Here is a 25,920-nt window from a genome sequence, read left to right as displayed (position 1 = left end):
CGGTTCGGATTGAGGACATCGTGAATGCGTGAGGGGAAGTACAAATCATATTCAAGTTATGAGTCGTTGAAACTTACCTAAATAAGGACATTGTTCATGAAAAAAACAGTGCTTAGAATTTTTTTTTTTATGAGATTGAATTATGAAATAAATTGTGGGAACCTAGGTTTAATAATATGTTTCACGAAGAATAAAAACAAAAAATGTTGTCAATGATAACCAAAAATGCTGCAAAGATGTTGATGAGTATCTCATTCGTCCTTTTCAAACTACTCAACAATGTCCAAAAACAGGTCGAATGCATTGTTGTTTAAAAGGAAAACGTCCACTCTGTACTAATGAAAAAAAAACAAAAATCTTTCCCTTTTCCCTACGTCTGAGAGTTTATCTAAAGCACTTTGAAAAACTTTATATTCTTCCTCAAGGTCTTTCATGTGGTCTTTATCGTGGTCTACTACGTGGTCGTCTTCTATGTCTTCTTCTATATCTTCTTCGTTGTCTAATACATGCTCTTCCTTATGGTCTTCCTCGAGATTATCTTGGCTGTCATCGATGTTCGTGAATAATAAATTCTGTTGATCATCCATTTATGTTTCGAAAATTTCGTGATTTTAGGTGAACAGATTACGTCTATAGACATAGGAAGATGTGGTGTGAGTGCCAATGAGACAACTCTCCATACAAATAACAATTTAAAAAGTAAACCATTATAGGTTTATATATATATAGGTGTTGAAGTTTTGATCGGCGATATACTTTTCTTAAACTGTGGTAATCTCTGTGACGTATATTTGACGACAGGACTACTCCCAGAGGGTTTAGTTCGCTTCCAGGGCGGGGATAACTTGTATCTCCATGGCTTTTTGTAGAGATTCAATTTCAGTCCTCTTTTCCCTTTTCCTTTGAACAATGGCATTTTTTTTTAAATTGAACAAACAATTAATAGTTTGATTTCATTGAATCAGTGATCAGTTTTTATCTATTAAAGTATAAGGATAAATCTGTGCTTTTAATCAGGATTGATCACATTTATTGAGTCAACAAAAGTCACAAAGCCAAAGATTAAAAAAAATGTTTGAACTTCCCCTCACGCATTCACGATGTCCTCAATCAGAACCGATCCCCTCACGCATGACTTAATGAAAAATGTATTTTTTGGAATTATTAAGACGTCTATCAACACCGGACAGCGTACACGCCGCCAAAAACAACATTCATACCCATTGCCCGAAAACAACCTTAATTTGAACTTGTAGGTCTGTAAATACAACCATTTCAAAATTGAAATGTAACTTTTTAAGGCAATTTCTCGTGGGGCAACTCTACGTACAACAGTAAATGATACATGTATCTCTTTGTTAAAGTATTCACCACAGCATAGCATTCTCTGATTTTCAATATTTTGATCAGTTGAATAAGAAAATTGAGATTTACTACACTCAAGCACAACCGGAAAATTCTCTCACGGTTTTCATTGCAGAACCAAATGTTCTGCGTGTGTAGATTACCAGCCGTGTTAACCATAGACATTTTATACTAGTTAAATTTGTCCGCCTGGACACATTTATTGCGACTTATTTATCTCTTACACTTGAACAATAAGTATTTGTTTCTTTTGTTACAACCCTGTCATGAATATAAAAGTTAAAACAAACGCTATAACTGTTTTAGTTTATGAAATTTCTTTCAAGTGATATTTTTGGTGTTGCTGCGGACAATATATATCCTTTCTCCTTGTCTTATAAAAAGTTCAACTATTCTTTTTTATCAGGAGTTGCAGTAAGCTGGTTCATAATAGGTTAGTTGAACTATTCCCAGTATGGAGCAACCAAATACATGCTTCATTCGATTCTATATAAGACCCAGTTTACACTGACGGGTAGGATCGATCTTCAATCGGACTTTAAAAGTTTACCTCTAGAGGTGGTTTTAAAAAGATCGATCTTATTTGAATCGATGTTTTTTTTTGTGTAAACGCTTCAGGTGTATGTTATATTCAGATAGGTTCTTTTTATGTTGTGTAAACGGGGTCTAATTTACGGTCACAATTAACTCGTCAACTCCGATAAAAGCCGAAATAAAATTAACCGAAATCTAATGAATAGTGGTAATGAGAGAACAAAATCAGTCTTTACTAGTTTCAACCAGAGACAAAAAATGCATATATGTATTATATGTCTCTGTTTCAACTGAATACTTACACCTTTAAAAAATCACACATAAACAAAAATGATAGTTCGAAGCACTGTTATTGAGTAATAAAATTGAGAATGAAAATGTGGAATGTGCCAAAGAGACAACAACGTATCGGACTAAAGAACAGACAACAGCCGCCAATGGGTCTTCAGTGACTTGATTAAGTTTGTTTAACTGTAAAAAGTAGCTTTCATAAGGGCATTAATAACAGAGTATGACGGGCTTAGATGAGAGCCCTCATGGGGTTTTTGATTATGTGATTACTTGGCCGTTTTTTTAATGATTATTTGATTATTAAGCCAAATATTTCATGATTATTTGATTACCTAGGACTGTATTTTTAGTTTATGATTATTTGATTACTAAAGATAAGCAAATATTTAATGATTATGTGATTATATTGGCAAAAAAATGGTGATTATGTGATTACTAGGACCCCCCATGAGGGGCCTCTTAGATGAGGACTCTTAGGCCCTCCCACCTTATGTGGGAAACATTTCGTACGTTATAAAGGGAATCACTGAAGCATGACTGAACCGGGCCCCCACTCACAGGCAGTCAGTGTAAATGTGCTCCCCCTTATTAATTTCCTGATCCGCCACTGAATATTATAAACCGGGTCCTTCATTCTGTCAATGATTCTATGCTATTTTTTTTTAATCTTTCGCTTATTTTTTTTGATCTTTAATTTTCATTAATTAATTGATAATTGTATTATGGACATTGCTCTTTTCTGTAATCAGTATACTTTAACCAAATTCTTTAATTTTTGCAGTGATTTTTGTTCTCTTTCTGTAATCCGTATTTTTTTTTATTCAATTCTTTAATTTTCCCAATTTCCACCCCATTTTTTCAATTATTCAGTTAATATTATAGCACCTCAGTATAGCACTGACTTGGTTGCTCTTATTTTTATGTTTGCCAATTAGATATTATTTTATCGAATACATAAATTAATTATATTCTCTATTTTGGAAACCTCCGTCCTTTAATACGGTTCATTGCACAACGTGCATTCTCATTTTTATTGGCTACTATTGGCGGGAATTTCTAACGTTCTAATTTTTAAACTCTTGCAGGTGGATCCATTTTGATGCTAACACTTTACCGGGACACTGGACGGCTGTTCACACGGTTGTTTTGAAAGTTTCATCTAAAAGGTAGGTTTTATTCATTATTTATAAATAATATTTGGTCTAGTCATAATGATGATAAAAAAACATCAAATAAAGTAATTATGTTAAGGTTTATGACCCCTTCTGCAGCCATTTTTGTACGAACTTTTCAAACTTCAAATGTATCAAAACTACTAATATGATGAATAATAGAGTGAGGCCGTTTTATACATATACAAAGGGGAAACTTGATGCAAAGCATTTTTCTTTACTGTTTCATTGCATTTAATAGAAAATGAGTACTTTGTGGCAAATAAACCAAAATTTTTATAGAAAATCCACAGCCTTTAATTCAGAGATTTTTGTTATAAAATTTGAAACATAGATTACTGGCATGCTTTTCTATGATGTGCTAGTGTTTATTTTTTACAAAAAGTTCTAACCAACCTGTAAATTCCAAAATACCTCGAGCTGAGTCACTAAAGTCGAGCACACCCTTAAAGGTGTACTTGATTTGGTCCATATTTTTATTTGTTTTAACCAATAACTACATGAATAAACTTGTTTTAAGGAAATCAATGCTTGCACTGCATGCAATAAGCCGATATCTATCAGTCATCAAATTGCTAAATATGAGAGTACCAGAATAAAGGTTGAAAGAATCGGTATATGCATGTGTGAATCGATTTTGAAATGACATGACGTAGAAAAGAGAAATTTTTGTAGTAGAAAGATTCAGTTTATTATTGCAATGTCTTAAGGTTTATCACACATATGTTCAATTTGTTTATATTGAAATTGAAGTAGTAGGCTAAATTAAAATCAAAAAGGGCTGTCACATGCATTTGGCAAAGTCTGAAGCCCACCAATCTGTAAGCTTTACGGCAGGGGGTTGCTCAAGGCCCCCAGAAGCTCTGACATAAATAGAGCAAAATCCTGCATTCTCGCAATCTCCTGACACCTAATTTCATCTTTCAAATGACCATTTTTTATGTATGAAATTAAAGAAAAAAAATCTTACAGAAATTTTTATTTTTTTTGGTGTTATGGTCAGTTCTTTATTTTCTTTACCTGATGCTTAAAATTTATTTGCTGTTAAAAGAGTTTTATTAACTGGATTTTTGTGACAAAAATGTCGGTTATTGATTTGGGGATGTACGGCGGGGCGGGCAATCGGGCTGTCGGGCGGGCGGCAATCAAATGTTGTCCGTGCATTAACTCATGAACCGTTCAACCAAAGCTTGTAAATTTTAATATGTTATTACTGACAACTATACGAAGGTCAAGTTCAATAATGGCGATTTTGACTTTTACCGTTCAGGAGTTATGGTTCTTGAAAGATTGAAAAATTGAGTTTCCAAACGTGTCCGTGCATTTACGCATGAACTGTTCTACCAAAGCTTCCTAAATTTTAATATGTTGTTACTGATGACAGAATAAACTACATAGCATTATTAGGTAATACCTTAACTAAACCTTGAAAGACATGGTGCTGGTAGTTGTGACATAAGAGATACAGAAACATCACAAAAAATAATTAACCCTTGACAGATGGACCGAACGACAGATGCAAAGTGAGACGAGACAGATCACAATAGCTCACCTGACCAATACTAGTATTAGATTTTCTAAACGAAATTTTCTGCTTTTACCAGGGATTTTTAATTGTCCTTAGATAATAACTTTTTATTTTTTTGATTTTTGGAGGTCATTTCAGACTTTATATATACTGTGTTTGCTGCAAACCAGTAAAACCAGGATGAGATGCATTTAGTACGAAGTTATGTTTATTTTCTTGTGATCCCATGCATGTAATACAGTACATCATTCGGCAATTTTTTTAGGATGCAAGTGAAAAATATATATAGACACAGAGATACAAATAAATAAACTAGGTAACCTTTCCCTTGAAACAGTATTTCTATTTTTTTATCTAATCTTGACTTTTCTTGGCCGTGCAATGATGAAATTATAAAAGGAGTAAGGGATGTTTTAAACTTCGATTATCAAGGATAAAAACAGCAAATAAAAGGTAACAATTGTTTTTACTTTAGCTGCTAATAGCTGCTAAAAAACTATAATATTTGTATTCTAATGCAGCACCTCGTTCGACAACCTTCTTTTGTAGTAACTTATATTTATAGAACTTAAATAAATCGTAGGTCAATTAATTATGAATGTTTTATATACTTAGAATGTTAAAACAGATGGAATGGTCTCTTCTGATACTTAAATAATTTGAAGACAACCCATGTTTTTTTAGGGGGAGCACAAGCCCACCACCCCCTGCCTAAATCCGCCCCTGATATCAAGCTGTTTATCAGCTAACATAATCAACTGAAAAAAAATCATCCATGGGGTATTTTTTCAACAGCAGGTCATCTTCATAAATTTACCTTGATTCAAATGAATTTCAAATTCAACTGGCCAATTGTCAAATTCAGAAAAGCATTTACAAAATATACTTAATTAATAAGATATTTAAATTTAAAATTATTTGGATCATCTTCATAACTATTGAAACAGTTCCATAATGGTCACCCACCACAATAATTTAGTAGTGCATTTCTTTGACAAATTTTTTTTTTAAATCACACCTGCGCTTTCTCAATAAAATTTTTATAGTGTTTTGTACTATTTTGGGACAAATTATATCAAAATTATAGAAAACTTCATCAGCTCTTACTCAAAATATGACAATTTTATGTTAAGGGGGTCTTGAAATCTTTTGACAGCTTCCAAAGTGCTAATTTTTAACCTTTTTCAACTGGACCAAATCACTACTTTACTTTAAAATTCATGACCCAAATTTTTTGACAGTGTCATTTTATCCCCCGACTTGCTATTTGAGGCATAAAACATGGAGAAATACATTTGGAAGAGGTATAAAAACAACTTGGCAAGTAACAACACACTGTCCACACTAGGGACTATATTCTTGGACAAGGAAAATCAAGGGATGACAATTGTGGTCTCGCACCTAATAGGATAGAAAAAATTGACCAATCTTAATAAAACTTAGTATGATCAGAGCTTAATAAATTATAAGACTGCTTACACAGTTTCATAGCAAAAGAATATGTATTAAAGACATTATGATAAATTTTATATTCAACTTTGCGTGTTAAATTTTGACTTTAAAATTGAAAAATTTCAACTTTCAACATTTGGGGCTTTAAATTTTTTTTTTAATATTGCAAAAATATACTTTTTAAATGCCTTAATATATATAATATATTATGTTTTAAAAGTAGTAGAGTACTCATTTGATTAATCAGACTAAGCATAATTATTCAAAAGTCAAATTTATACAAGCATGACAATCCTGTGCCTCAAAATTAGGTTTTTCAATGAAGGGGTCCTTACATGAAGATGTAATATTTTCGAACAATTTAAAATTTTTGGAGCTTTTTGGTTATAAATAATCCTTACATATGTATTTAATGTACTAAAAATGGAAAGAAAAGTGACAAATAACAAATCATGTAAGTTAAAAGAGTCTTAGGCCAAGTAAGACGGAAAATAATTTAGGGTCAATTTTGTCCGTAGCACATATTTACATTTAAAAATGCATATTGAAGACTAAAGTTATGTCTTTTTTATCATGTCTATACTCCGGTGACATGATACAATAAAATTAAGAACAAAGACTCTTGCATTCAATATTTTTTGCAGACAGTATGGTCTAATACAAAGATTTTTTCACTTTTTAGTGAAATACTTGCATGCAATTTTAGTCTCAACAGGCTTATATTTGAACCACTTGCTATCCTACAGAAGAAAAGAAAGATATATGTGAAATGAAACAGCTACAAAAGACATTGTAAAGTGCTTTTTATACAATTTTAGTGAAATCTTTATTATGGACTTAAACTTTTATGTATCAAGCTCCTCACATTTAACTTGATCCAAACAGGGCGTTAGACGAGGGCCATTTAAACAACATATTTTGCACATATTGTCTGAGATATTCTTGTTTCTTGTAGATTCAGAGTTCATAAATTAGTAATAAAACTGGATTAAAGCATAGAAACACAAATATTGACACATGAAACCTGTCAGATAGCTTTTCTCATCACTTCCGTCGGCATCCGTCATCGGAGTTCCTCATCGTTAACTTTTACAAAAATCTTCTCCTTTGAAACTATTGGGCCAAATTTAACCAAACTTGGCCACAATCATCATTATAAAAAAAACTGTTGGGTGACCTGGCCAACCAATCAAGATGGCCACCATGGCTAAAAATAAAACATAGGGGTAAAATGTAGATTTTGGCTTATATCTCTGAAACCAAGGCATTTAGAGCAAATATGACATGGGGTAAAATTGTTTATCAGGTCAAGATTTAGTAACAGTTTTTAGAAAATTTTTGTAATCTTTTACAAAAATCTTTTCCTCTGAAACTAATAAGATAAATTGAACCAAACTTGTCCACAATCATCATTAGGGCATTTAGTTTAAAAAATGTGTCTGATGACTCTGCCTGCGAACCAAGATGGCTGACATGACTAAAAATAGTACATAGGGTAAAACACAGTTTTTGGTTCATATCTCTGAAACCTTTAACATTTAGAGCATATCTGATGAAATAAGCAGCAAGAATGTTCAGTAAAGTAAGATTTAGAAACACATTACCAACACCGAAACAAGATTTTTGTCATAAATCCATCTGTGTCCTTTGTTTAATATGCACATAGACCAAGGTGAGCGACACAGGCTCTTTAGAGCCTCTAGTTTTGTTGTTGTCAAGTCTGAGAAAGCTTGACTTAGCAATAGTGATCAGGCTGTGGTAGAGGTGTAAACTATTTGTATAAAGTTTTATATTTCAGAACGTTACAGACCTGAATGCTTTATATCTTCTATGTTGTGATTAGTTTCAGTCTGTCATATACAAAACATATATAAAATATTAATCCTGGTATCTATGATGATGTTATATATTATAGAGGGGGAGGACAGGGGGGTATAATATGTCCAATGTCTCTAATGTCACTTTCATGGTTCTTTGACTGCTTGAAAAACAATTAGTTTTTATTCATCTGAATTTCTCACTTATTACAAGATATATTACTACACTGTAAATTCAGAAATTATTGGGTGCATTTATTATTGCGATTTTTTCATTTTTTTGGTGATATTTAGAAAATTCCTGTTCAATTCATGTATATGCAAGTTTAAATTATTGGGATTTTAACCCTGTCGCATTTTTCGCAATAATAATAACAACGCAATAATTTCTGAATTTACAGTATTTGGAATAAAGTTTCCTTGCAAGTGTGCAGGTCCTTCAGACAGTACTAGTGTTTGCATGACGTCAACCTTTTTTGATGAATCGAGGACCAAGGTTATAGGTATCTGATTAAGTGAGTTTCTCAGATGCTATAAGCAGTTGGTCAATAATTTAAATGCTACAAATAAGTCTTGTAGGTTTCATCTAACATTGCCCTCAATTTCATGGGTCACTGGTCAATGTTTTTCATATATTGGTCTGTTTTTCAATACTTTCAGCAATACACAGCACTCCAGATAAGAATTTGTAAATCGAGGATTTTACCCATTATTTTTATTTAATTGAATTAAATAGTTTTTATGCCCCATTTATGGGCATTATGTTTTCTGGTCTGTGTGTCCTTTCATTTGTCTGTCCTGCTTCAGGTTTAAGATTTAGGTCGAGGCAGTATTCATGAAGTTGAAGTCAAATCAACTTGAAACCTAGATCTTATCATTAGGAACATGTTTAATACCAAATCAGATTTTACCCTTTTTTCACGGTCCGCTGAACATAGCAAATGATAATTGGGATGGTGCGTCCGTTAACTATGGACACATTCTTGTTTTTAATTGCATTATTAACTCCAATTCACCCCTCAAGCAAATTAGCTTTTTGACACCACCAAGTCTTGTATTATGAACTCACCAGGGGGCCCTATGTGAGCTTATGCCATCACTTGGCGTTGTCGTAAACTATTTAAAAAAAATCTTCTCCTCTTAAACTATTGCGCCAAATACCTTCAAACTGTAACTAAATGCTCCTTAGGGTATCTAGTTAATAAATTGTATCCGAAGTTTTGATCCATCGACAAACATGACCACCATGGCTAAAAATATATCTCAAAAACTAAAGCTTTTTGAGCAAATCTGACATGGTGAAGAATGTAAGCAGCAAGACTGTTTAGTAAAGTAGGATGTACAAACACATCACCATCACCAAAACACCATTTTGTCATGAATCCATCTGCGTCCTTTGTTTAATATTCACATAGACCAAGGTGAGCAACACAGGCTCTTTAGAGCCTCTAGTTTTTAGCTCACCTGGCCCGAAGATAACTTCTTAAAAGCTTTATATTTTAGAAGGTGGAAGACCTGGATGCTTCATACTTTGTATATGGATGTCTCATGTTACGAAGTTTCAGTCAGTCACATGTCCTTGACCTCATTTTCAGGGTTCCGTGACTACTTGAAAAAAAATTTTGTTATGTTAAATTCTCTCTTATTATAAGTAATAGGATAACTGTATTTGGTATGTGCGTACCTTGCAAGTTCCTCATGCCTGTCAGACAGTTTTCACTTGACCTTGACCTCATTTCATGGAAACACTGAAGGTGTACTTGTCCAACTGGCAAGTGTCATCTGACTTTGACCTCATTTTCATGATTCAGTGGTTATAGTTAATTTTTTGTGTTTTGGTCTGTTTTTCTTATACTGTATGCAATAGGTCTACTATATTTGGTGTATGCAATTATTGAAAGGTGTACATGTCTAGCTGGCAGGTGTCATCTGACCTTGACCGCATTGGTCTTTTTTTCTAATACTATATGCAATAGGTCAACTATATTTGGTGTATAGAAATATTTCATGATCTATATGTCAGTCGCGCAGGTTTTATTTGACCTTGACCTCATTTTCAAGGTTCATTGCTTAGTGTTAAGTTTGGTGTTTTAGTCTGTTTTTCTATAAGCAATAGGTCAACTATATCTGTTGTATGGCAGAATTGTTAGCTGTACATGTCTGCCTGGTATGGTTTATCTGACCTTGACCTCATTTTCATGGTTCATTGGTCAATGTTTAGTTTTTTTGGTTGTTATAAAGCTTTATATTGAGGACTATCAACATAATATCAATGATTAGTTAAGAAGGCAAGACAATTCAGCATATGCACTCTTTGTATTATAAGCCAAAAAGTGTTCTACAATGATCACCAGTCATTCAGCTTTTATTCGATACCAACAATACCTAAATATTACATATTTTGAAAGTAATACTCATGCATAGGAACTATAATTTTGTGTTAAATGTGTACTACTTTCTGGTATGTGCTTTCTGGGATTTAGTGGTGTTACACCATAAAGCCACTCTGCATCTCTTGTAGTTTTTTAAATGGCATATATTTCAAGTTTTATGTTTGACAATTAGATATTTTTTTAGCAGCATTCCTCAATATGTATCAAGTTCACATGCCTAGCTTGTTAATTTCCTTTGACCAGTTGTACTCATTTGCATATCTTTTTTTACCTGTTTTTTTTTTTTTGTCCCAATTTTTATTGCAAAGTTTGACCAGGGGCATTCATGTCCTAGCACACATTCTTCTTTTATTAATACTAGAACACACCCGCTAAATCGCGGGCATTCAGAGCGTAGTTTAAAGTATGTAAAGTGTTGTTGGAAGAATTTCGTAAAATATTGAATGACTGGAGAATTTCAGTAAAAGTATCATAAGTCATATATAGGTTATTTGGGACAGGAAAATGCTTTTTTTTTTTTTTATCCCTCCTCCTTTATTTCCAAAATTCCCAATTTTTAGCTCACCTGGCCCGAAGGGCCAAGTGAGCTTTTCCCATCACTTTGCGTCCGGCGTCGTCGTCGTCGTCCGTCGTCGTTAACTTTTACAAAAATCTTCTCCTGAAACTACTGGGCCAAATTGAACCAAACTTGGCCACAATCATCATTGGGGTATCTAGTTCAAAAAATGTGTGGCGTGACCCGGTCAACCAACCAAGATGGCCGCCACGGCTAAAAATAGAACATAGGGGTAAAATGCAGTTTTTGGCTTATAACTCAAAAACCAAAGCATTTATAGGAAATCTGACATGGGGTAAATATGTTTATCAGGTCAAGATCTATCTGCCCTGAAATTTTCAGATGAATCGGTCAACCCGTTGTTGGGTTGCTGCCCCTGAATTGGTCATTTTGAGGAAATTTTGCTGTTTTTGGTTATTATCTTGAATATTATTATAGATAGAGATAAACTGTAAACAGCAATAATGTTCATCAAAGTAAGATTTACAAATAAGTCAACATGACCGAAATGGTCAGTTGACCCCTTTAGGAGTTATTGCCCTTTATAGTCAATTTTTAACCATTTTTCGTAAATCTTAGTTATCTCTTACAAAAATCTTCTCCTCTGAAACTACTGGGCCAAATTAATTCAAACTTAACCACAATCATCTTTGAGGTACCTTGTTTGAAAAATGTGTCCGATGACCTGGCCATCCAACCAAGATGGCCACCATGGCTAAAAATAGAACAGGGGTAAAATGTAGTTTTTTGCTTATAACTCTGAAACCAAATCATTTAGAGGAAATCTGACAAGGAGTTAAATTGTTAATCAAGTCAATATATATCTGCCCTGAAATATTCAAATGAATTGGACAACCGGTTGTTGGGTTGCTGCCCTCCAATTGGTAATTTTTAAAGAAATTTTGCTGTTTTTGGTTATTATCTTGAATACTATTATAGATAGCGATAAACTGTAAACAGCGATAATGTTCATCAAAGTAAGATCTACAAATAAGTCCACATGACCTAAATGGTCAATTGACCCCTTAAGGAGTTATTGCCTTTTATAGTCAATTTTTTTTTCTCTGTTACTAATGGGCAAAGTTCATTATAGATATAATTGTAAGAAGCAAGAATGTTCAGTAAAGTAAGAACTTCAAACACATCAGCATCACCAAAATACAATTTTGTCATGAATCCATTTGTGTCCTTTGTTTAATATGCACATAGACCAAGGTGAGCGACACAGGCTCTTTAGAGCCTCTAGTTTGTTTTCTATCAATTTCAATATGAACATAGTTTTCATTTAGTATGTTATGAACATTTAAGTAAGGAGCCTGTAATTCAGTGTTTGTCGTTTGTTTATGTACGTGTTACATATTTGTTTTTCGTTCACTTTTTGTACATAAATAAGGCCGCTAGTTTTCTGGTTTGAATTGTTTTACATTGTCAGTTCGGGGCCTTTTGAAGCTGAGTATGCGGTATGGGCTTTGCTCGTTGTTGAAGGTCGTACGGTGACCTACAGTTGTTAATTTCTGTGTCATATTGGTCTCTTGTGGAGAGTTGTCTCAACATGGCAATCATACCACATCTTCTTTTTTTGTAATTTTGTAAAAGATTTAATGACTGGAGAATTTCAGAAAAGGTATCAAAAGTTCACATGAATATTTTTAGCGCTTATCTGTATATTATGAACATTCATTACTATATAAATATAGTGTATTTACTTTCAATTCTAAGTTTACTAATCGATCCATGGTGGTCATTGATATAGTATACAGACCCTCTCTATTTAATAAACTCTGTGACCGCCGTGGACAGTAAACTTGAAAATGATAGCAGATAGAATTCAGAAAAACACAAACCGGAAGTCTAATCTGACTTAAAATTTTGTCCAATGACGGGACAATATCCGGATGCCTTTTTTCTCGTTTTTCTCCCAAAATAACTCAATCTAAATAATCATATGAATGGATGACAAATGCGACTATGCACTGTACCTATAGGACACAGAGGCGTGTTGATTAATTTATTGTGGAAAGGAGAGAAGGGACACCAAAAATGAGGTCTTCTCGTTTAATAGTATAGAAGAGATATTGAATTTTATGGAATAGGTGGCAATTAAAAAAGTATGAAAAAATTTGGTTGATGGATCCATGTAAAGCATTAAATCAAGAAACCCTCACAATTGTTTCTGAAAATTAAACAGTTGCCAGGAATTGGAGGTTCCTCTTTTTCAAGACCGCATAAGAAGATTGAAGCTTGTGCTTGTCAAAGAATGAATTCCACTTGTTCAAATCAATCAGACCAACCTTTAATGTCATATTCCTCGTAACTAATTTTGGAAATAATATGCAGCTTTTGAAATTTCTATACCAGAATAAGACCTTGTAGGCTTGGAGGTCATCATGTAACCTTCACTAAGTTCATGTTATTTATTTAAATGCAGAAAGGGTTAAGTGATGTCGTTCCTTCTGAAGTAGGTCATTGGAAATAAGTTAAACTTGCAAGTTTTACTTCATTGACTTATGTTGTTCATCTCATTTCAGTTCTTGAATACGATATGACTGAGACCTGGAGTCACCTTACTTGGAATTAAGATGCATTTTGGAGAGCCAGACTATGGTAGCCCTTAGGTATAGTCGGCTTTTTATTTATGATAAATGATTTGAAAAAGCTTATTAGTATTACACCCAATGCTACTTAGGCTTTAACCAATTAGTCAGTCATTTATCTTTTCCTTGAGCTGACTCCAAATCTTTAATTGATTTTCAACAAAAAACATAAAACTATGCAATAAGCTATTGACCTTCATTCGGGGAACATAGGTATTTGAGCTTGCTTAATTAAGATTCTATAATAATCAGTTTGACCTAAGCCAGAGAAGTTATATGGTTACTTTGGTATATCCGTTAGCTAACATGTTTATTCAGAAAGGAAAGATGACTTGATTTGATGAGATACATGTAATATGGCACTTAACATACATCTCTGAGATTTCAATGAAAGAATAAGGTTCAAATTTGATATGTCAGTATTGATGTTTTGTTACATGACCACATGGATGGACTGGTGTTTTATGTCCAGTGAAAAATATAACATGCATATTAGTTCATGACTTTATATGCCCTGCGCCATGAACTAAAAGTTTGGGGCAAATTGTTTTACCTCTGCCCATCCCATTATGAATATATAACTTTTCGAGACAACACCTACAGTTTGAAAGCTAGGAAGTTTCACTTTTACAGTGAACCATAGGTGCTCCCATGCTCAACTTTGTTTGCATTTTAGAATAAATCTTAGCATTTGTACATTAATGTCAATTGTAAGTTGAAAATCATTGAATAGCTTATCCTGTTTCCTAGCTTAACATTAGTCAAATTATACAAATTTTTAACAGATGTTAGTATAAGTTAGTTTTATTGTCTCACATTCATTGAGTTAAAAAGCAAGACATAAAGGTATGCGGTTTCTGATTTCGGCAGCCTCAAAAATGTATCAGTTTGGGATTAGGTCAGTCTATTGAGAACCACAATTGGTAGCTGGTTAACTATATGTTGTAGGCAGTTGTATAACCATTGGCACATCTCATTCCCATGGAGATTTTTTGGCTCTGCCCCTCAGTTAAGGTTGCATTTGTTAAGTTTATCTTGATCATATTTAAATTTATGGGCTAATAAACAAAATCCTAGTTAAAATTAGGAATAAGCTTTAACTTTCTATTCTTTTCCAACATTTATATATATGGAACTTTGATATTTTACAGAAATCTAATAAAAGCAGAAAACAACCTAAGGTTTAGAGTAAGCAATGTAAAGGTAACGTATAATCAAAAAGTGTGGTAAGAATACAGTCTGTATAGTTATACATGGTGAGTAATTTTTTGTTTCATCATTCATATCACAAGATACTTAAATAATGGTATTAACTGAAGAAAAATCCTTCTGTATTTCAAGTTCTTAATCATGAACTGAAAAAAGTTATTGAAAAGACAAAACATTTTTTAAAAGTGAATGGTAAGTTGTTTCATGAAGTTCAGACCAGTATTCAATGGGAGATAACTCTAATCGCATTGAGTTTATTGCTTTGAGTGATAAACATTAATCATTGTCGTTTCCAAAGTCAGCTGACTTGAATTTTCATGATTTGGTTTTGCATAAAATGACAAAATTGCCTTCTTGTATAGATTTGAAAAAAGTTTATTGTATTGTTTTAAAGGGGATGTCCATTATGAAGCATTTAAAGCTGGTCAAAATTATTTTTAATTATATTTATTTGGGTATTTAAGATATTTAAATGAGCTTATGTATATGTCTGCCTTCTCTTAATCTTGTTTCTTTGTACAAAAGTTTGACAAAACATTTTTTTCAACATTTCTTTAAAATGACAACATAACTTGAAGAAATACAAAACTGTTCCAATATTACATTAAACATGATAGCCATGCATACATCAATTTAAGATAACTTTTTCATTTTTGTCGAGCCTTCGACTTTAGTCGAAAAAGCGAGACTAAGCGATCCTACATTCCGTCGTCGGCGGCGTCAACAAATATTCACTCTGTGGTTAAAGTTTTTGAAATTTTAATAACTTTCTTAAACTATACTGGATTTCTACCAAACTTTGACAGAAGCTTGTTTATGATCATAAGATAGTATCCAGAAGTAAATTTTGTAAAAATAAAATTCCATTTTTTCCGTATTTTACTATAAATGGACTTAGTTTTTTCTGCGGGGAAACATTACATTCACTCTGTGGTTAAAGTTTTTAGAATTTTAATAACTTTCTTAAACTCTCCTGGGTTTGTACCAAACTTGGACAGAAGCTTGTTTATGATCATAAGATAGTATCCAGAAGTAAATTTTGTAAATAAATAAATCCATTTTTTCCATATTTTACTTTTAAATGGACTTAGATTTTCTGCGGGGAACCATTACATTCACTCTGTGTTTAAAGTTTTTAAAATTTTAATAACTTTCTTAAACTATCCTGGATTTGTACCAAACTTGGACAGAAGCTTATTTATGATCATAAGATTGTATCCAGAAGTAAAGTTTGTAAAAAGATTACTCCGTTTTTTCTGTAATTTACTTTTAAATGGACTTAGATTTTCTTACAATCATAAAATAGTAACAAGAGGAATATTTTATTGATTTTTTTCCTCATTGTTGTTGAGTCTGCGATTTACAGCAAAAATAGGCGAGACACTGGGTTCCGCGGAACCCTTACAAATTTTTCAGAAAACTGGTTATGATGTTGGATACCATTTCTTTTAACAAAACATTGTAACAGCATGGATCCCTATAAGCACACTAACTTCTAAGTGTATCCTATGTCATAGACCATATATATTTTTACAAATTTGGGAAGAAAATTTTGATTGAAAATAATTTTACTCATCTGTACTCTGTTGATACTATATATTTCACAAACACTGCACCTGGTCTGAAGATACAAACACTGCACCTGGTCTGAAGATACAAACACTACACCTGGACTGAAGACTAGACAAAATATCCAAGTTGAATGGGACTAGGGACTACTGAAACTAGCTCCTTCAAGAACATAATCATTATAGACCTTTATTTAGGTTATAAAATGACATCATGTTTTTGATAGTTGATTGATTATGTTCTTGCATTAAAACATTGGATTGACTTTGACCCAAGACTTATTATAGTTTATCCAGAGTATAAATGAGTTTGCTCATTAAAAATGTAATAGAAAATTTTATTTTAATATTTACCAATTTGTTTACATTTGATAGCAAGGCTAATGGCTGGTGCACAAAAAACAGATTTTCATATTTGGCTTTATTTTCACTGATCTGAATATTGCAACAGCAAATAGTGTCTATATAGAGCTCATATTAATTTATAGCTTTTGTTAAAGGTACAACATTTTCTTTAATATATGTTGCCATCCTAGACTGAAGATGTATTCATGGCAGATAGGCAGTCAACATGTATGTATTTGCTCATTACATTTTTTCTTGAAACTGTTTGTTTGTTAGGCAATAAAATGATTTTTTTCTAGACCACTACTTCAACAATGAGAAAATGTTTCAATAAAAAAAAATTGTGTATAAAAATGTTTTGTTTTGTGTACATTAATCTGAATAATAATGACTTCAATTCTACAAATGGAGGACAGAAAAAGCAGCCTACAGTGAAAGACTTGAAGAAATATAGGCAATGTAAGAACAATTAAGTGATTTTTGATGCTTGTGGCATTTCCTCGAAGTAGCTGGTTACCTCCAAATGTGACAACAGTCATGGATGTTGAGATGGCCCACGTCACAGACTCGCGAGGACGGGCGGCCTCAGATGTTTGCTAGCGCCTACGACAGCTACAGGCTTTCTGCCCATGCCTGTAGAAGGGGACTTTGAGATGTGCATGCTGAAGTTTTCTGGAGATTATTTGGTTTCATTTTTGGGAAGCAGTCCACATGGAAAAATGATGCAGCCAAACTAAAGATACGCTCGATTGGTTCTTTCTAACGTCCCTGTTAAAGAAGCAGGAAAAAATAGAATAATAAGAGATGGAAAATATCAAATTCACTTAATTGGTCTACAACAAAGAAACCCTGTTATTTTATTGCTGTTCTTCATATTCAAAGTCATGGATGTTGAGATGGCCAACAGCAAATAGTCTCTATTTAAAGCTGATATTAATTGATAGTTTTGTTACAGATAATTTTAGGTTTTGATATAACATTGACATGCTAAAGATTAAACTCTGAAAAATTGCAACAGCAAATAGTCTCTATTTAAGGATGTACTTAGGTGAGGTTAGGTGAAAATTAATAAATCAAAAATTTAAAATTGATACTATAAGTTGGTAGAGCATTCTTTAAGGATGAAAAGAAGCTAAAAATATATATATTTCACGGACCTCGATCCTTTTCGAGATGTTTGAGATTTAAAATATGGCGGGAAAAGTCTGACAAAAGAAAAAAAATCAAGAATCTTCTTAAATTTTGGAAAATGACCTTTCATGAGCTATAACGTCTCATATGAAAAAATAAATGGGTGTTATGGGGCAAAATATTTTACCTTGTATTGTATGGAAAAACACCAAGGAGTCCGAACATTTGACACAAATTCCTAAACCTCACCTTAGTACATTCTTAAAGCTGATATTAATTAATAGTTTTGTTACAGATACAGCCTCTATATGTTCCCCCTTCTCGACAGACGAAGATGGATTGTTATTTAGGATGCGGCAACATGTATGTACTCGGTCATTAAATTAATACAGTTTTTCTGAAAACTATGTATATACAAAAAAAGAAGATGTGGTATGATTGCCAACAAGACAACTCTCTGCAATTGACCAAAATGACACAGAAATTAACAACAATAGTTTACCGTACAGCCTTCAACAATGAGCAAAGCCTATACCGCATAGTCAGCAATTAAAGGCCACAAAATGACAATGTTTGTTAGGCAATAAAATCATTTTTTTCATGAATATTTTGACCAAAAAATGCTCCATGTTAAAATGGGTCTTGTATAAGCAGACCTCTGCAGAGAGCAAACTAGGTTTTGATATAATATTGACATGCAAAAGATTATACTCTGAAAAATTGCAACAGCAAATAGTCTCTATTTAAAGCTGATATTAATTGATAGTTTTATTACAAATACAGCCTCTATATGTTCCCCCTCCTCGACAGACAAAGATGGATTGTTATTTAGGATGCGTCTCGGACATGAATACAGTTTTTCTTAAAACATGAAAAATGACACAGAAATTAACAACTATAGTTTACTGTATGGCCTTCAACAATGAACAAAGATGGATTGTTATATATGATGCTGCAACATGTAATATGTTACAGATACAGCCTCTATATTAAATTAGATTTGATTACAAATTGGTTGAAAATTTATTTCATTCAAATTGATACTCTTATGAAGATTATTTTAATGAGAATGTATAGAAATTGTTAATAATCTTGTCTCCTAATAAGGATTTACCTTAGAAATTAATTTTGATTTGATTGCAACAACCAATATTCTGTATTTAAAGCTGATACTGATTTCAAATTTTTATTACAGATACAGCCTATATATGTTACATTCCTAGACAATGAAGATGCTTTCATGGTATAATAGCACACAAAAATGTGTATCAGGTAAGAATCTGCTCATTTAGGTTGCAATTCTGTAAATATAGACAATCCAATTTCCCATAGGAATTCCCTTTGTGGCTAAAACTGTGCCACTTTTACTGTGGAGTTTCTTGAGAAATTATGTCCCAAAAGGGAAAGTTGATATTCACTATTATTTCATTCAAAGGTAAAAAAAATTGCTCTGTGCAGCATAAATTCAACATGGACATTTATATGCCCTGAACTTCTAAGAGTTTAAACTTATACTAAAATTCTATTCTAGCCCTACCTAAAAATTTAATTTTAGGTGCTACCATGTTTTTATGCCCATTCTACGATAGTAAAGGGGCATTATGTTTTCTGGTCTGTGCATCCGTTCGTCTGTTCGTTAGTCTGTCCTGTTTCAGGTTAAAGTTTTTGGTCAAGATAGTTTTTTATGAAGCTTCAGTCCAATCAACTTAAAACTTAGTACACATATTTCTCATGATATGATCTTTCTAATTTTAAAGCCAAATTAAACTGATGACCCCAATTTCACGGTCCACTGAACATAGAAAATAATAGTGCAGTGCAAGTGAAACATCCGTGTACTTTGGACACATTCTTGTTCTATACTGGTAACATTCCCAAGTTATGTCTTTATGAGATTAAACGCAAGAGATAATATCTGGAACCAGTACTTCACAAATTAACATGTCTATGAATATTTTATATCCCTAAAAGAGGAGTGGCTTGTGAAACAGCGGTATAAAAATACAAAGTGCAACCTTTAACTCTTTTTATATGTATATAGTAACAATAATTAGTTTTCCCCTTGAACAACAGTTTGAAAATTTATTACAAATTTGTCTAACATTTCTTTTATTCAATTATTAATTGTAATAAGTTGTATTTTTAATAAGAATGTAAAGTAATTGTAAATATTGTAACTTGTCTCTAATTTTGAATTTGACATAAAACATGCTTCACATTTTAATTTGGTAAAGTAGTATCCAAACTTCATTACTACAGTGCTAACTATTTTGTACACATTTGCACTTTTTTTAAAAACACCTGAGAAAATTTGATAATTTCGAAAAAATCCCAATTTCAGAAATGTTGAAAATATGCATTTTTTCGCAAAATTTTTCAAAAAATATACAAACTTGGTTGACATGCAATCTTCACTAAAATGAAGCTTAAACCAAGTTGTATAAATGTTACATATGAACATTAATGAAAAATGCATGATTCTATTCATAATCAGGCTCTAAAATGTGGTGATTTAGCTGATTTTTTAATGATTTTACAATGCTTAACAACCCAACAATAGTGTGTCCGTTACCATGGCAACCACTCATATTTTCACACTCAAAATTATTTTTTGAGCTTTATTCAGTTATTGCTTCTATTAGTCCAATTATAGATAAAATCCGGAACCCCCCATATATCACATGTATATGGCACTCTGCCTGGTTCTTATAAAGAGCTGTACTTAATTTCTGAGTTATAATTCTTTTTGTTACAGATGCAACTTATGAGATGTTGGAGTCATAGAGGGTGCAGCATGGCAGAAGAAGATGTTAAATGGAGTCGTGATGAGACAGTTTAATTATTTAGATATTATAAAATTCATTAATGTTTAAAATATCAGATGAGAATTTGCCAAGTGCCCTCAATATGTCTGCAATGATATAACATGCATAATTAAAAATGTACCAGTAAACCTCTTTTCCAATATTCACAAGTAGTTTCTAATTTAGGTATTTACTTATTTACCTGGTTTTTTTTATAGACTCCTTTGATTATTGTTTAATTATTCATTTTGAATTTTAATCATTTCTGTTCAAAATGTAGACATCAGACAGTTTTTGTTTACCAGCAATTTCAATTTTTGAAATGAAAATATTTAATGATGTATAGCCAAAAGATCAATTGAACAATATAAGTGGTGGTTGCAATGAATGCCAGCTCTAATTCTTACTAAGATTTTAAAATTCCGAAAATAGAAACATTATTCAAATTTGACAAGTTACCATATCTACAAAGGAATAATTCTGGTATATATGATGAGTTTATTTAGAATAGTCTGTAAATATTCTGTATCATCTTTAAATTAATTGCATCAGAACACCCAAATAAATTCAAATTTGGTGAAATATTTTTTTCCTGTAATAACAAAAATGTATATGCAGTTTTGTTATATACAATGTATTTCAAATTAAAAATTTAAAAGAAATCAATTTTAAATTTACACTAAAACAAAAATTGACTAACTTATGGTTTAGTTCCTGCACACTAGAATTTATATCTGAAAAGTTTTGTTATGGACACAGGAAATATCAAATTATCATTTCAGAAGTACATTTCGCTTGCATGGTATGATCTTCACTAACATTTAACATTGTGGGTTTCGGAGTTGCTTAGGTAGTTCTTATTTGTGTGTTTCTTGTTTTGTCTATGGAGAAATCAGTAGTTTCTATGGTTTTGTCATTCAAAGGGAAATGTCAATGTAATTCTGAAATGATATACATATGGTATTTTATTGTCCTTCAAAAAGAAACAATATTAGTGCATGAACATTTGAACTGTGAATATATAATAATTTATAAATCGATTTTGGAAATTTTTGTATCCTAAATAAATTGTATTTGACAGTTTGATGGATGGAAATTACAAAAACTTAATTATGTTCTAAATTTAAGTAAAGGGGAAAACAAATTTCCAACTATAAATTTCTGCTTCATTAAAAATTTTGGTTAAATGAATCTGCAAAATCACTGATGGCTAATAGGGTTAATCCACTTATTTTAAAATAAGATAGTGTAGTATAGTATAGTATAGTATATAATGGATCCTGTTGATATCCTATTAAAAGTATTGATGTATTATAAATCCTGTTCCTAAATTTAACATGCAAGATGCTAGAGACCTCCTTTTGTTATAGAGGGATCGCCCTTGCATTAGTGTCTTACAAGTCTTACAAATTGAGAACAATAGACCAATTGTCTACTCTTAATGATTTGATAGAAAAACACTTCCTTAATCAACGTTTTGCAGCTTTATTAATTTTTAAAAGGCTTACAACACTTTGGAAAGAGATATTTTTATAACTAAATATGATTGGTGTTGTCCAGACTTTTTGTTCTGATATTACGTCAATTTATACAAATGTTACATGTTCTGTAGAAATAAATGGTCATTTCACAGACTGGTTTGATGTAAACTGTGGCTTGAAACAAGGATGTCCCTTGTTGCCGATTTTGTTTAACTTGTATTTTAATGATTTAGTTAGATTTCTTGAGTCCTTTGACTGCTGAATAGAAATTGGTAACGAAAAATTGTAATTTATTATATGCTGATGTGATTATTATGGCAAACAATGAAAAGTGCTACAACTTTTGTTAAATGCTTTGTCTACATGTGAAGACAACTGCATGCGTGACAATTAATACAACAATGTGCTATGGTGTACAATTTTGACCACCATCTATACCTAGATGTGATGTAATTTTTAATTGTAATAGTCATAGTCAGTGGTGGATCCAGCCATTTTAAAAAGGGGGGTTCCCAACACAGAGTAAAGGGGGGGTTCCAACTATATGCTCCCATTCAAATGCATTGATCGGTAAAAAAAAAAGGGGGGGGGGGGTTCCAACCCCCTGAACCCGCCACTGATAGTTTTAAACAAGCATTTAGACTATATACATGCAAAAGTCGTTGCATCTTCTGCAAATAAAGCTTTAGGGATGGTAATAGCCAAGTGTAAACTTTTAGGTGGTGTTTGTTTCGATGTATTTGTAAAATTATATGAAAAGGCATATGCACCCTGTATAACCCCGATACAGGTGAAACCGGACGTTGACGCGTTCGAATCGAACACATCGTGTAACACTGAGTTCAGACAGTAAGAAATTAATACTTTTAAAGAAAATCCAATATCTATTCTTCGGATATTTTGCTCCAATATATTCTTTGCCATAATACTCATTAGTTACTAAAAGGTTTTTCAAATATGTGGAATTTTTATATACAAACATCAAATAACGCACGACGATATCAATGATAAAACGTGCTTGGTATTTTTAAATGTTCAAAACTTAATGTTTCTTGTACCTCATAGTTTTTATAACATACATTTTTGAAAATTTCATAGTTAAAATTAACAAACTTATAAAGGTCGTATGTTTGTGTTGTGTCTAGAAACAAAACAAATACACGTTTTAAAGTGTTTTTATTTTCATGTTGTGTACGCTTCGTTGTCATTACACCTTTTTATACTGTACGCTTCGTTGACACAATATTGCGTTTGTTAATGAATTTTGCGTGTATGAAATAATGCTTTGATATGATCATAACCAATATGCATGTTTAAAAAATAGATAATTTACCACCATAATATGCAGACAGCAACCAATAATATCCGTTGTATTGTCGAAACACTCTTGGAGGTATTTTGTACATGTAAAAAAAATCCTTTTGTATACGAAAGTTAAATTGGTAGAAATACATTAACTCGACAGATGCAAATATGACTAAGCATACAGATACACACGTCCGAATATCTAATTTGATAGCATTTTAGAAACTGTTTACCATACGTCAGTCAATGTACGGTAAGGGTGGGTTTAGGTGCCCGCTAACATGTTTAATCCCGCCATATTCTGTAAAGCCAGGAGCTTGTAATCAGTGGTTATATATATTTTTGTGTTCACTACTAACTATTTTGTGCAAAAATTAGGCTGTAAGTTTTCTCTTATGAATTGTTGTACATTTGTCATTTCTGTGTGATTTTTTAGCTGACTATGCGGTATGGGCTCTGTTCATTGTTGAAGGCCGTACGGGGACCTATAGTTGTTCATTTTTGTGTCGTCTGGTCTCTTGCGAAGAGTTGTTTCTATACCACATCTTCTTTTTTATGTAGACGGTAATCAAAAACAATTAATGGATTATAGGCTTTTGGCCCGAATCTCAGAGGCGGGTCCAAAGGGGTCATAGATTACAATAGATAATCATTAAGGCTAGAAAATATGTGTATACAATGAACATGTAACTTATAGTCGTCAATAGTAATACAGTTTCTTTAATGTAAAGATATAAAGATGAAGAGAAACTTCTTAATATTAACTGAATTGCTTTCTTCGATTATGTTTTTTTTTTTGTTTAATTTTTAAGGTATAAAGATTATGCTTAGTTTCCTCGAACATTACAGTCATTCTACTGTGATGCCAAAATCTACATGATTAAAGTCTATACTCACCCATATGCATTTCATTCAAATTTTGACTTATTTCGGAGAAGACCAAAAGGACCATATTTATATTCCCCAGTTACCTTTGGTGTCATCGGTAAATTATGCAATTGAGCAAAGCATCAATCATCAACCATCAACCTAACCTTAGACATGTGCTTTGTTTCTTCTATCATGTCTTAATAGTTATCAATGAAAAATTGAAACGTTTCACAGTTGATACTTAACAATTTCTCGACCCCTTTATTTGTTAATGACACGCGTACGTAATAGCTGATTGTTGGCTGCTTAACATTCAGGATAAGCACAAAGTAGCAACACAATATACTACATGTAGGTCCTGGAAGGAGACCCTCCGGAATTACGTCAGGGAAGTTTGGACTGCCACTGGATAAAATGAGGTATATTGAATAAGGACACAAATGTTGCCTTTCAACAGGCCATTTACGGACCTCTCAAAAAGTGTTTCAAGGGTTCGTAAAGTACACGAGACATTGGATCGTATATTCCCATTCGTCCTTTGTCGATATTTTATGTATACTTCTTAATATTAGTCAGACCGTACGCGTACGGTCCGACCGTATGAGTATTTTGAAAAGGTACGCATACGGCCCAGACCGTACGCGTACGGTCCAAATACTCATACGGTCTGGAACATATTCACTGACTAATACTTTAGATACATGGTTTACCTCTTAGTTTTAATTCGCTTTGAAATAACTATCAGTTACTACAATTACTCCTTTGTCGATATTTTATGTATATGGTTTTTGTGCCTTGTACCGACATTTTGAGTTGAGCCAATTGCAACTGTACAGGTTTTTTTTTATGTTTTTTTATAAGTTGTGCTGTTACACCAGTGTCCCAGGTTAAGGAGAGGGTTGGGGGCTCACATGTTTAATCCCGTCGCATTTTTTTCGTGTCGGTCCTACGTCATGGGCCTGTATAACATAGGTTATATAGATCTCTCATAATTTTTTTTCTTTGATAAATAATCCATAAGTTAGTTTTCTCGGTTTTTTCATATTTTTTTTTATATTGGTGTCTTTTATAGCCAACTATATGGAATAGGTTTTCCTCACTGTTAAATGTTGTACATTGGACTATAATAATTGGTTTATTCACCCACTTCATTTAAACTTTGGTGGAAAGTTGTATCACTGGCCATCACACCACATCTAAAAAGCTTTATATGTAAAAAAAAATAATAAAAAAAATAAAAATAAACACCCAGAGATAAAGCAGTTGGAATGCCATCTAAGGCATTCGGCAAACTAAGTTCAACGAGCTCCTATGTCTGCTTTCGTCTATGCGAATTTGGACCAACACCAGCATTTGGAAGAGCCTCAAATTGTGAAAAGGAAGTCATTAATGTTTTAATGACTGTTCTATACTTTTTGAAACTTTATTTCCTCTGGAATATATTTATTAACTGTTCAATTCATCTGGAATAACGTTGACAGTCCCAATTTTCAATAGAAACATTC

The 25,920-nt window shown here is 32.5% G+C and overlaps 2 long non-coding RNA genes across 2 annotated transcripts; both read left to right on the top strand.

Annotated features, from left to right (window-relative positions):
* The first annotated feature begins 3,257 nt into the window (after positions 1-3,257).
* LOC139521832 (uncharacterized) lies at positions 3,258-14,992 on the top strand. Its single transcript, XR_011664074.1, has 3 exons — positions 3,258-3,356; positions 13,637-13,723; positions 14,854-14,992. It is a non-coding gene; the product is annotated as an uncharacterized lncRNA (long non-coding RNA).
* A 2,224-nt stretch (positions 14,993-17,216) lies between these two features.
* On the top strand, positions 17,217-20,825 carry LOC139521831 (uncharacterized). Its single transcript, XR_011664073.1, has 4 exons — positions 17,217-17,283; positions 18,251-18,318; positions 19,151-19,227; positions 20,711-20,825. It is a non-coding gene; the product is annotated as an uncharacterized lncRNA (long non-coding RNA).
* Positions 20,826-25,920: the final 5,095 nt, after the last annotated feature.

This window comes from Mytilus edulis, chromosome 4 (genome assembly GCF_963676685.1).
Source record: "Mytilus edulis chromosome 4, xbMytEdul2.2, whole genome shotgun sequence".
NCBI classification, from domain to species: Eukaryota; Metazoa; Mollusca; class Bivalvia; order Mytilida; family Mytilidae; genus Mytilus; species Mytilus edulis.
Note: the sequence above shows the minus strand (reverse complement) of the source record. Positions and strands in the feature narration are given on the sequence as shown.